The following is a 14088-nucleotide window of genomic DNA, read 5'->3' as shown; positions in this document are numbered from 1 at the left end:
AACCACAATGTGCCGGACCATCTCACTATTAAGACCACATATTTTCTAACCACAATTGGTCTCATCAGTATCACAAGTCTGCGGGGTTCTGCTGAAAATGTTATTCTCTCAAACATGCATCTACTTCCTTCACACTTTTAATCTAATTGTCCTATGCTTATGTTTATTTTACACCTACAACTATTTCTTTTACACTCTTACCAAACATCCGTAACATTTATTCTTACATCTATTTCCTTTAGACTTGAGTTATTTCAATTAGAAATATAAGTTTGAAACTTCGCACTTAAACGCAATATCACAATGCAACTGTCTTTGTCAAGTTTCATAACTCTGAAAGTAAGTTTGACAGAATTATGCCCATTGTTAACTTAGAAAATATAAAAGAAAATGTACCCAAGTGGCTATTGCTTTATCATCTTTCAAACTTGGACACAACAATTCCTTGGAATGTTCCTTCAATATGACCAGGCTGACCTTTACCTTGGATCATAGATGACAATGACCTTCAAGGTCAAATGATTGAATTATGCATTATTGCCGACTGACAAGATTTTAATGAAGATCAAACTAACCAAACTAACTTTGACATTGACTTTAAAATGACCTTGACGGTGTAATTATTGTATTTTCACTGTTTTGCTATGAATTATATTTTCACTGTTTTGCTATGATCTGCGGTAAAACTTTGTTATTAATATGTTGGAATTATTAATACCTGTATTATTACTTACATGTACTACAAATACATTGCAAACTAAGTTATACTTTGTGATATGTTAAATATTAATAAAGAAAAATTTAATGATGGTATTCAAAGATATAAAAACTTTCATACCAGTTGTTTTCTAAATCTGTTGTCTAAATCGTGTATCTTGTTTTAGTCCAGTAATCTGGATATTGTTAAAACTTGTGTCAATTTTCTTCATGCTAACATTTTTTACAGTTATGATAAATCAATCATTCTTAATTAATCTAATAATTAACTTATTAGCATGAGGCCATAGTTCAGGATAGTTCAATTATAAATAAAATCGAAATATGAACAATCATACAGTAATGTAAAATCTTGTTGTATTCTTAAAATTAATCTTCAGCGGTGTAAAAACCATGGAAATACAATGCAATAACATATTACCATATATAAATCTCCGATAAAACAAGATAAACGTAAATTGTGGATATATTCTAAACATAGCAATAAAATAACAATATCATTTATAATGCTGTGTCAATATTGTATACAGTAGGAAAACTAGTTATGATTGCAATAATTATCTTAAGATCATCATACATTCAATTATAAATTGAATAAATTCTAGTTAATCTTAATATGTTAGGCATGTGCTAACTAATACATATACGAGGGGTGTTCGGGAAGTTTAAGGACTTTTGCTGTATTTTTTTCCTTAATGGTGCGTTTTTATCCAGATTTCACAAAATGTAATTTAAATATGTGCTCAACATGTATTATAACGCTCACTTACAAGAATAGAAAAATACCGCTTGAAACTTGTTTCCATAGGAACCGCATAACGCATACCCGGAGCACTCCGATTTTATCGTATTTAAGTTAATGGTACCGATATATTTAATTGATAATAATTTTCTTAAATGACAATGGATAACGTCACGAAAAAGCACGAGCATTAAATACAACGTCAACGTCATTTCCTGAAAATTCTACTCGTAAATCGTTAGAATTGTTTGAAAAACAACGGTTTTAACATCACTGGTGCTTACACAAATCAAGAGAAAAATGACATCAATAGGCGACGTTGAAGTCAGGGCAATCATCAAGTTTTGTGTAGGAATAGAAAAACACCAACGGAGACGTATAAAATGATTCAAGCATCACGTACAACAAAGAAATGCTGTAGATCGCTAGTATTTAGACGGCACGACATGTTCCGAAACGGAAGAGTGTCAATAGAGGATGCCCGGACCTCGCCCCGATGGATTTCCGAGTTTTTCCGGAAATCAAAGCACAGCTGCGTGGTCGACGCTTTGATTCCGGGGATGGAACCCAGAGAATAGTTTCGTCATTCGACAACATCTGGTACCAGCACACGTTTGACAAATGGGTAAAGAGGCATAGATAATGTATCGCTGTGAATGGACATTACGTCGAGAAGTGACTCGATATGACGATCGGGGAAATTTGACGTTAACATATTAAGCACTGACGTGACGTTAGCGTGCTCCAGGTATGCTTCGGTGTATGTTTTTTTTTATTTGTAATTTACTTTAGATATCAATTCTGAGTGCATTGTTGTAGAATAATGCACGATTTGAGTTCAAATGCGTAGTAATATAATCACGAAGGCCGATAGGCCTGAGTGATTAATTACAAAGCATTTGAACGAAAAACGTGCATTATTATACAATAATGCACGAATAATTAATATCTATTTCCATTCTAACACGTCAAGAATAAATATAATTATTATTTTTAAGGTGGACTTTGTGTTTGGTGGTTAGATTTGTTTTCGCTTTGGGGTTTCCAATAGAAACGTTCTTTAAAGGCTGTTCCAGTAGGTTGAAAAATCTGTCGTTAAATCTACCGTGTGTAGAAACATTTTGAGAATAACGAATTTTGAAAACGTTGATACAACTTTGTTTCATTATTTTATTTCAATCTATAATTTTCAAGCGAAATACAAATTATTAAAAGTGAAAAAACACGTAAAACTTAACTTGTTTGCGACATTAAAATAGCGTACTTGGTTTGATTGTTTTGCACGTGCTGTTTGGCGCTACATTGTGACGTCACGTAAACAACACTTTAAACGTCTGTACAGCGTTAACGACTGAATAAAAGATATTGGTGTTCGGATTCATTTTCTTAGTTAGACCATTTTCTTTCATTCTAGATAGTTTTCACAACAAAATTCGGCAAAAAATTGGTTTTATTTATAAGATTTTTCAAACAAAATGGCGCCCTCAATGTGAAAATGCACAGGGAGATAATAAGAACGGCGAGTGCAAACTCCTCGCAGCGGTTACTTCCCTTTATAAGTACACTAAGTATCTAACCCGAAGAATTAAGGGGAGATCACTGTGTGGAGATTGCCAATCTCCACACAGTGATCTCCCCTTAATTCTTCGGCGTAGATCTCTGCCACCAAGGTCCCAATATATCAGAATTTCTGATATACTATATTTTTTCAAAAATGTTTTATTTACTGCTTTTATCTATCAGTTAAGTTTTTTCTCATTGATTAAACAATGTTTATGGATAAATAAATAAATAATATGAATATATAGAAATAATTTTAAAAAATATGAGAATATTTTCTACCGAGACAATATTTTGATCTTTTATAGTGTTTAGCTTTTTAATTTATTTTTCGTTATTTTTCGTTATTTTGTATACTTTTGATAATTTTTTGATAAACTATATCGATCGTAGGCACTAAAAGTTAAAAATAAAACAGAAAGAGAAAAATGACGTTAGATTTTCTATGTAACGGTCGATATTTACATTTGAATTTCGACGTTACGTCATGTGACTTTCATCATCATGTGACGTCTTTGGAGGCAGTGATTACAATTCTGCCAAGGGAGGTAATCACTGTGAGGAGTTTGGTAGAATAATGCACGCTTCGGGCCTTCTTTGTTTATATAGAAAAAAAATCCGATAGTGTTAGAATTATTGTTTAATGTATTTCATTGTAATTTTTACAGCTGGCTGTAAAAGAATTAAATATTTTATGGTGTTTTTCTTGTTTTTCAATTCTTATTATTTATCAAACTACAGCAAAAGTCCTTAAACTTCCCGAACAACCCTCCTACAGCTTTACTTTTTAAGGTAGACTATTCAATAAGAATAAATTGTATCATAGTTTGGTGACCTTTCTGTTGAAAATGTGTCAGAGTTAAATCGTATACATATACATGCACAGTGCGTTAACTGGAGTGCAGGTATTACTTACCAGTACTCCAGAATGGCTCATTTTTGCTGGGGTTTACTTAATGTGACGGAAGAGAAAGGGAATGCGACAGAAATGTCATATTCAGATGCTCGTTCATTGGTTACTTTTTCCCGGGGTATCATATTGTAACAACAGGGAACGTGTTTTTTATGTTTGACTATGATACAAAAGAGAAAGAACATCAATTAAAACACTCGGTCATCTGATTAAAACTCGGGGGCTACGCCCCTCGTACAAATCAGATAGCCTCGTGTTTCGATGTAGAGTATCCTAGTCACCCGGGCGTCGGTATCGGCGTAACCACTTATCTTAAAGCGTGTGTACCATCTCAAATATTTTCTAAGTCCATTGACATATGGCCTTGAAACTTTGCACACTTGTTCACCATCATGCCCCCAATCTGTGGACAGGAGGAGGTAACTTTCAAGCATTTTGACAGAGTCATAAAGTCAATGTCAATCTCTCACTCCGTGTTCAAACATGACATAATGAGAGCTTTTAAAAAATTATGCCCCTTTTTCGACTTACAATTTACGTTAAAGTTTGCGTACCATCCCAGATATTTTATTTATTCCACGGACATCTGAGTTTGAAAAAAAAAGCTGAAATTGTATACACTTCTTTGAGAGCATAATAGGACTCTCTCTAAGGCTTATAACTATATAACATGGATTTGAAAAAATATAGCCCTTTGGTGAACTTTTTTACATTAAAACAATTACATTATCTAGGCCTTTTTTAAAGCACTAAGAATAGTAGAACGTGCTGTCCTCCCGATAGCTCTTGTTACACCTTACAATGTACATGTGTTTGATATCATTATCAACGAGTATATTTATCTCTTACAAATCATTAATTGATTGGTCACTCATATGTAAATTGTAGATTAGATCTTTAAAATGTATATGTACATATACTGTTAATAAGACTGAAATAAAACGTTCTTTTCTTATCTTTCTACAATAGTGCTCTTTCCGGCCACAACTCTACGTTACTATTGAACAGTTCCGGTCACAGCTCTACGTTACTATTGAACAGTTCCGGTCACAACTCTACGTTACTGTTGAACAGTTCCGGTCACAACTCTACGTTACTATTGAACAGTTCCGGTCACAACTCTACGTTACTATTGAACAGTTCCGGTCACAACTCTACGTTACTATTGAACAGTTCCGGTCACAACTCTACGTTACTATTGAACAGTTCCGGTCACAACTCTACGTTACTATTGAACAGTTCCGGTCACAACTCTACGTTACTATTGAACAGTTCCGGTCACAACTCTACGTTACTATTGAACAGTTCCGGTCACAACTCTACGTTACTGTTGAACAGTTCCGGTCACAACTCTACGTTACTATTGAACAGTTCCGGTCACAACTCTACGTTACTGTTGAACAGTTCCGGTCACAACTCTACGTTACTATTGAACAGTTCCGGTCACAACTCTACGTTACTATTGAACAGTTCCGGTCACAACTCTACGTTACTATTGAACAAGTCTATTCGCACATTCCTGCGTTATTGTACATACCCAGTGTTCTCATTTTTCTTATTTTTAGTTTGCTTGCCTTAATTTTTACCAAAGTAACATATGTTTTGTATATAATTTTCGTAAAGCTTCATGCTAGGAATGTAAGAAGGAAAATTCGTCAAATTTGACCAAGTTGTTCCAGAAAAAAGCAACAGATGAAAAAGATGGTCCAGGAAATTGGGGAATGAGTAACATTTTGGTAATTATTAAAGTACACCAAAATTAAGTAGCTTTCGAGAAATAAAAATAAAAGTATTTCTGAGGCATATTGGGCCTTTAAAAAATTTTTAATGTATATTTATTTATATGAATATATAAAATATTCTCAGGTGACAATAAAAAAGTAATTTACACAATGCAAACAGCACTTACAATCCTCGTTAATTACCAAAAGATGTCAAAATATCCAAAAATAACCATTACTGCGTAGGTGGCGCCGTACTGTAAAAGCTGTCATTAATTGTATATATAACATGAACATTATTACTTCTTTGAATATATTCTCATCTGGAGGCATGCAGTTTTAAATAAAAAACAAGAAAAATGGCACACATTCCCAATGTAGAAACGAAATCACTGTATCAGTTTGTTTATACACAATACGAGCTATTGCGATTATTTTCACTGTATCATTTATTGCAAGCTGAAAACGATTAAACTTGTATATCATAATTTACGATTACAAGAAGTTTAATTATGTGTTCCTAAACAGTCATCTTATTCAAATAATACAAAATCACATCTCGATTAACCGTAAATAACTAATCCATGTATTTCAAAACACGTTACAGAAAGTTTTCATATTTCTCAGCATATATTTACAAAATAATATTGATCATCATGTACATTGTTCAATATCTCTAAGAAAAAAAAAGTTGTTGTCATTGAACCTGCAACAAAACAGGGGAAATAACTTGTCGGTACTTAAGAATTGTCCCCCATTGCGACGTCTATATAATATTATATATATTATCTCTATAAATATCAACACGTTGAATATTCAGTCCCAACACTTAGTCACAACATCTGTATTGAATAATATCACATGCTTCGATTCAATTATTATAATCACCGGAAATGTAACGAAATAAATCGACGATTTAATTAGTCACTCATATCAAATCACTATTCTTAAATAATTAGAGAAAACCTTCAAGGTATTAACATTCACTTTCTCTTCATTTTAAATATGACAAGACCAGCCACAACTGCTAGAGTTATTATTCCATATTCAGTAACTTCTTCTTATCAAGCACGAAATCGTCTCCGTTTGGAAGTAGCCGTTTCCTCCCAGTGTGGCTTTAATTCCTTGCCAGTAGGCTCTCCATCTTGAAAATCGTACTCCAATGCCCCAGAAATCAATTTTGCCTCGCGCGATTTTCGCAATTTCCGGTTGTTGTGTTGATATTCGACTTCTCTCGGTGCAAAAGATGGAATAGATGTTTTGAAGAACATTATTCCTTGCGACGAGACCAGTGAGTTGTCATCCATTGCATTATTATACGCCTCTTTCTTCTTCTTCATGTCCTCTTTTGTTGCCCATATGGCTGGGGTCATTGACACGAAGACGCAGTACCGCCACCTACCGGGATTCTTTTACGCCCTTTCAATGGATTTGCATTTGCATGCACTAATCTAGAATCCCAAAGAACCATACCGCCCTTAGGTACAGGAACTCGTTTTAATTCACACCCTTTGTTTTTCATGTACTTAACTTCTTCATCTAGGAAAGAATAATAAAGATTAATTTCCGACTTCATACTTGCTCTGGAATTGGTTTCATAAAAATCTGTAAAATGTAGATGTGAACTTTCCAGAACATGCAACGTCCAATCATCTTCGTCCGCTCTTTTCCAAGTAAACCGCTCCCTGATAGGCGTGTAGGCCGTCCACGTGATGGATTTTTGGTCTAAATGTAACCAATGTCGGCCGGGCATACTAAATTGCTCATCGCTGCTCTCGGGCGGACGGCCGATGGCAATAGCGTCTACACTGGATAACAATTTATCCGTTTTCCAAACTTGGGCAAAGACTTTCTTTGACTTGAGCCTAAACAAACCACGTTGGGTGCATATTTCCGACATTATACCTTTGAATTAGAGAATTGACGGAAAAGGGCCATTCGCCATCTTTGAACTGTGAGAGCCACTCCTTGTACTGGTCGACAGTCTGGTCACACATTCCGTCAAACGGTTAGAACATCTGTAACAACAGTGTAACCTTTTCACCTTTAAATCTGTGAAATTTCTCGTCCGTCAGCATACTCTGAAATTCATTATTAAATAGTCATTCATTCCCTTACAAAAACAATCTAACCATAAGATTTTATTCAATCAAACTCTGGTCACAAATTGTATTGGTATATTTTGAATGGTGCCACAGCAAGTTAAACATCAGTACCAAAATCCATAGAAGCCGCCTTTAATTCAAAGGAAGGTAAACTTCCTTTTTAGTTTGAATTACTTAAAATTGATATCCTTATATTCTACATGCATGCTTATGAAAATTATCCAAAATATATTCAAAGCAATATTGTGATAACAAAAGTCGTACTATATTTCTTCCGGGTAAAGATTACGGACGTGCTATATGGATTTTAGTATAAATAAGCTGAACTCGTGTTAATTAGACGAAATTCAGTATAGAAATACTTTAAAACTAATAGATAAAAAGTTATTACAGAAATTACAAAGCTAAACTATTATACATCTTTACAAATTTAAAAATAAGGAAGTTGCTCTAAAAATATAGCACTATGCAATAACAGTCCATCGTTTCAAGGTTACTTTATAATAAAAAAATACATACTGTAATCTACTCAACATTCAACTTACTTTCTTATTTAAAGTATATCCTTTCACAAACCCTGCGTTTAAATGATAGTGTTTTTGATAAAACACTGGTATACACACCTTAAATACATATTAAATCTGTATCGTCATTTAAAGCAATGTCATTGATATAAATAAAGATATTACTTCACAGGTCAATGATATCGTCACCTTTTTTACACTTAAGAAGTGTAGGCCCGACAGTTACTTCCCTTGTAACATTTATACACATTCTAGCGGTTGCGGATGAGGCGCCCCGCTCCAACCCCACCCCCTTACTATTTTACCAAGCAAATAATAATTAACACGATATAACGTAAAATTCAAAGTTGAACTGTTATGAATTAAACTTTGATATTTGTAAATCGTTTGCGAAAGTCAATTAACCTATCGCATTATATATATATATATATATATATATATATATATATATATATATATATATATATATATATATAATATATATATACTAACAGTAGGGATCAACATATTTCATCTGCTCAATACCAAACATAGTTGAACAAGACGGGTAATTTAATACTGATAAAATGGGAACATTTTTGGGATCGTGACAGCACTAACTCTGAATGTCATTAGATTATTTCTAGTTTATTGCGAAAAATATTCGAGTGACCGCATTCGTCTGAATGCAAGAAACTCTGAATTACTGCAAGAACCACCCCCAACTAAATAATTGAATGAATGAATGAAAGAACGAAAGAACGAACGAACGAACGAACGAACGAACGAACGAACGAACGACTGAAACACTGAAGCTATTAAGACTTTTGAGTTTTCATGATAAATGGGGTTTGTTTTAAATTCACGTGGAATTGAATCAAACTAAGTTTATGACAGAGAAAGATGACCCGCAACCGTTTAATTTAATGTCCAGTCACTGACAATTTACAATAACTTAACAAGGAAAGGTCGAGACCAGGTTGTGACTCACGAGTGATGCATTTTATTTATTCGTTCGTTCGTTAAAACATTGTTTAAGATTTTGCTAGATGATCCATCTGTGTTCAAATTTTATTTATTTTATTTATTTATCTTATTTTATTGACAGTTGACAGAGACTGGTAAAGGTGGTGACTGGTCGGGTCTGAACCTCATATGTGTCTGTGCCAGAATGTACCATTTTCCACTTTCATTTAACCCCCTCTCTTCCCCCCCCCCCGAAAAAATATAAATTTATCTCATGTTTAGAGTGGAACCTAATGAGTTCAGTGGAACAGTTATCAATGTCTGTTACAATAAGACTAGATCTAGTTTTGAAATTTTGAAATAAAAAGAAAGAAAGAAATATTGACCTTACACAATGTGTTGAGTGAAACACAAAGTAACAATTAATCTGTTTGTATTGTTTTTCACACCGACATTTAATCATTGCAAACTTTCAACAACCATAAGGGGCATGTCATTTGAATTCAACAACATTAAAGGCCAATTATCCCCCAGAAACCCAGAAATATTTTTTTTAGTTATTTCTCAAAAGGCTTTTTTTTTATTCAAACTAAAGTTTCCAAAAAAGTTACTCATTGGCCAATATTAACCGGTCATCTTTTACTTCTGTAACAATAAGTACATTATAGTGATATAGTACTTTGTATGGAAGTCAAAATACTACTTCGTTTACATTTTGCTACGTTTATTGCAAATACTCTCACATTTAGCGTTATTTTCTTCAGGTGTCGCAAAAATAATACTTTGTTTACATTTTTCTACGTTCATTACGAATACCTTCACATTCAGCGTTATTTTCCTAAAGTGTCAAGATCTAATGATCTAACATACGGAATGCCGTTAGGGCCATTGCCTATGAATGTGTTGATCTGAAACGCGATAGTCGATAGTACGATGGTGAAAACGCGAAATCACGAAACTACGATGGTGAAAATGCGAAAGCACGATGATGAAAACGCGAAAGTACGATGATGAAAACGCGACAGTACGATACTACGATGATGAAAGCGCGATAAACTATCGTGTTTTCACCATCGTACTGTCGCGTTTTCACCATCGTAATTTCGTGATTTCGCGTTTTCATCATCGTACTGTCGTGTTTTCATCATCGTACTATCGCGTTTTCACCATCGTACTATCGCGTTTTCACCATCGTACTATCGCATTTTCATCATCGTACTGTCGTGTTTTCATCATCGTACTATCGCGTTTTCACCATCGTACTGTCGTGATTTCATCATCGTACTATCGCGTTTTCATCATCGTACTATCGCGTTTTCACCATCGTAGTTTCGGGATTTCGTGTTTTCACCATCGTACTATCGACTATCGCGTTTCAGATTAACACATTCATAGGCGATGGCCCTAACGGCATTCCGGAATGCCGTTAGGGCCATCGCCTATGAATGGTTTGATCTGAAACGCGATACTCGACAGTACGATGATGAAAACGCGAAATCACGAAACTACGATGGTGAAAACGCGACAGTACGATGGTGAAAACACGATAGTTTATCGCGCTTTCATCATCGTAGTATTGTACTGTCGCGATTTCATCATCGTACTATCGCGTTTTCATCATCGTGCTTTCGCGTTTTCACCATCGTAGTTTCGTGATTTCGCGTTTTCACCATCGTACTATCGACTATCGCGTTTTAGATCAACACATTCATAGGCGATGGCCCTAACGGCATTCCGTACTAACATGCTCTATAATCATATTCTAAACGGTATAAAACTCATGTTTGTCCATTCTTAAGATTTTTTTCTAGATTCTACTTGTTCCTGTGGCATAGTGAACTGAGTGGTTAAGATCGTTGACTTCAAATCACTGTAGTGCAGTGATTAATCATTATTATTTTTTACTTGTTTAGAAAATAAAAATTTCAGGAATCATTTATAAAATTTCAAGTTCATGTGGATCGTTGGTAGGAACGGTAAGCATTGATTTTATATAACATAATGTATCTCCGTGGTTATAACCAACACAAGTAATGTAGATACAATGTACATGTATTTTATTTATTTATAGTAACATGTATTACAACATTCAATGATATTTTAAGAAATTAAAATATCCCCATGAACTAAAAGCACATGTATGTATTTTAATAATTACATAGAGGATATTTGTTTGTTTTGCATGTAAGATTGAAATATATTTCACTGAGTGAAAATATAATAGCTGGTGTTCACGAATGAAATATATTTCAATCTTATATGTGAAACAAATAAATTTTCTTTTTATTTCATGCTTTTAAAGTGATTTTAAGTATTTTTAACTGATTTTGCCGCGTAACGTTGCGCATTCTCCTTATGACTTCATCATATCATGATGTCACATCATCAATTTTGAAATATAGTTCTGTTAAATTTCTTAATTTTGTTACATTTTTAACATGATGTATGATGGCATCGACTTTCTTTTCCTAAAGAAGCAAAATTTACGTATAACTGCATTTATTTTTGCCTGTTATTCCATTAAGTTATGATATTCTTTTCATCCGCATTCAGATATAGTCCGGCTACAGTGAAAAAAATATTTTATAAATTTCAATAGTGAATAATCAGAATATAATTATCTGATATATTACCCCATTACTTCATATACACGCCTTTTAACGCCTTTTTCACCCCCCCCCCTTTTTGTTGTCTCAAATGATGAAAAAATGCCTTATTTAGGCCCCAAACACTTGGTTTTGTTTGAGAAATGTTGTTAAAAAAAGTGACCTCTTTTTCGGCGCGGCCCCCCAACCAAAAGATACATCAGGGGGTTGCCAGAAGGGGGATGTGCCCCCTTCTTTTTGGGGGGTTTGAAGGGGGGGCGGAGTCCCCCTCATCGCCAAGAAAATTTTGGGCTTGTGAGAGGCTGTAAATGACCCCAGATTGATCATAAGGTAACGTGTAAGCAACGCTGAAAAGCATTTGACTCTATCTCAATCCATTGAGAAGTTGCAGCACTTTGAAATCAATTTTGATGGAAAAAATCAACGCAAAATAGTGATTTTTGGCAATTTTGAGATGTCCCCTCGTTGCCATGGTAACAGAAAATTTAAGCCTGAGCATGTTGTTGCAAGGGCAATGGTCCAGTCAACATTTGTGCCAAGTTTGATTAGTGTTGAAGCAGTTTTTATAGTATTATAGCAATTTGAACTTGTAACGGGAGACTTTTCAATGAAAACAGCCATTTTTCACAAAATGCTCATGAAGCAATGGGTTAATGAAAAAAATAAAAAAATCTACAAAACAACAATTTTTCATCAAATTTATATGACAGGCCATGTTTAAACATGAAAAAACGCGATTTAGGGTAATTTCAAGTATTTTCATCATTTTCTGTTAATGAAAAAAATAAAAAAATCTACAAAACAACAATTTTTCATCAAATTTATATGACAGGCCATGTTTAAACATGAAAAAACGCGATTTAGGGTAATTTCAAGTATTTTCATCATTTTCTGTTAACCCATTACTTCATATACACGCCTTTTAACGCCTTTTTCACCCCCCCCCCTTTTTGTTGTCTCAAATGATGAAAAAATGCCTTATTTAGGCCCCAAACACTTGGTTTTGTTTGAGAAATGTTGTTAAAAAAAAGTGACCTCTTTTTCGGCGCGGCCCCCAACCAAAAGATACATCAGGGGGTTGCCAGAAGGGGGATGTGCCCCCTTCTGTTTGGGGGGTTTGAAGGGGGGCGGAGTCCCCCTCATCGCCAAGAAAATTTTGGGCTTGTGAGAGGCTGTAAATGACCCCAGATTGATCATAAGGTAACGTGTAAGCAACGCTGAAAAGCATTTGACTCTATCTCAATCCATTGAGAAGTTGCAGCACTTTGAAATCAATTTTGATGGAAAAAATCAACGCAAAATAGTGATTTTTGGCAATTTTGAGATGTCCCCTCGTTGCCATGGTAACAGAAAATTTAAGCCTGAGCATGTTGTTGCAAGGGCAATGGTCCAGTCAACATTTGTGCCAAGTTTGATTAGTGTTGAAGCAGTTTTTATAGTATTATAGCAATTTAAACTTGTAACGGGAGACTTTTCAATGAAAACAGCCATTTTTCACAAAATGCTCATGAAGCAATGGGTTACAGTAAAACACTGGAAAGCATGAAATAAAAAGATGTAACACGAAAAAAAAAAAAAAGATACCTCCCCGACGGGGAATTGAACCCCGGTCTCCCGCGTGACAGGCGGGGATACTCACCACTATACTATCGAGGATATATTCTATTTTGTCAAAAATAAAATTTATAAACTATACTTCAATATTTTTAAACAGTTCTTTTTTCAAATAAATTTAATCCGTGATTTAATCATAAGTTTTTCTTTGACTTAAAACTGATATTTGCTGTTTATTTTTCACACGCTTTTTATAACATGAAAACGTATGGCTCCTAAGTCATTCGTGAAACATCGGGTATTTCCGTCTTTTTACGAGCAATTAACATAACACTCTATTTTTAGCAACGTGTCATGTCTTGTTTACATTTCCATGGTGATCAAACACGGAAGACTGCACATGTTTCAATAATAATAGTTAAGTTTCATGGTTGAACAAGCATTCATGTTAACACATGACAGACCGGCATTATATTCCATATCACATGTTTTGTTCTTTTCATTGACATTACAGGGATAACTGGAGTTTTTTAAAGCTAGAAATCTGTGTCAAGTAAGTTACATTTAGATTCTAATTGAATTAAATTAAATTCATAATATATAAATTTACTAAATCATTCAGTTCTTGTTCGATGTATATTTGAAAGTAAACAGGTAAACACTAGTGCTGTAGCTACATGTAGAGCTAGTTAGATCAGCCC

At 34.3% G+C, this 14088-nt stretch overlaps 1 non-coding gene and 1 pseudogene across 1 annotated transcript; both read right to left on the bottom strand.

The window, feature by feature from the left end:
• Positions 1-6717: 6717 nt before the first annotated feature.
• LOC132757574 (uncharacterized) lies at positions 6718-7716 on the bottom strand (annotated as a pseudogene).
• A 5701-nt stretch (positions 7717-13417) lies between these two features.
• On the bottom strand, positions 13418-13489 carry Trnad-guc (transfer RNA aspartic acid (anticodon GUC)). Its single transcript has one exon. It is a non-coding gene; the product is annotated as a tRNA-Asp (tRNA).
• Positions 13490-14088: the final 599 nt, after the last annotated feature.

This window comes from Ruditapes philippinarum, unplaced genomic scaffold (assembly GCF_026571515.1).
Source record: "Ruditapes philippinarum isolate M1 unplaced genomic scaffold, ASM2657151v2 ctg10510_1_1_1_1, whole genome shotgun sequence".
NCBI lineage: Eukaryota > Metazoa > Mollusca > Bivalvia > Venerida > Veneridae > Ruditapes > Ruditapes philippinarum.
This window is presented reverse-complemented; position numbering and strand designations above follow the sequence as displayed.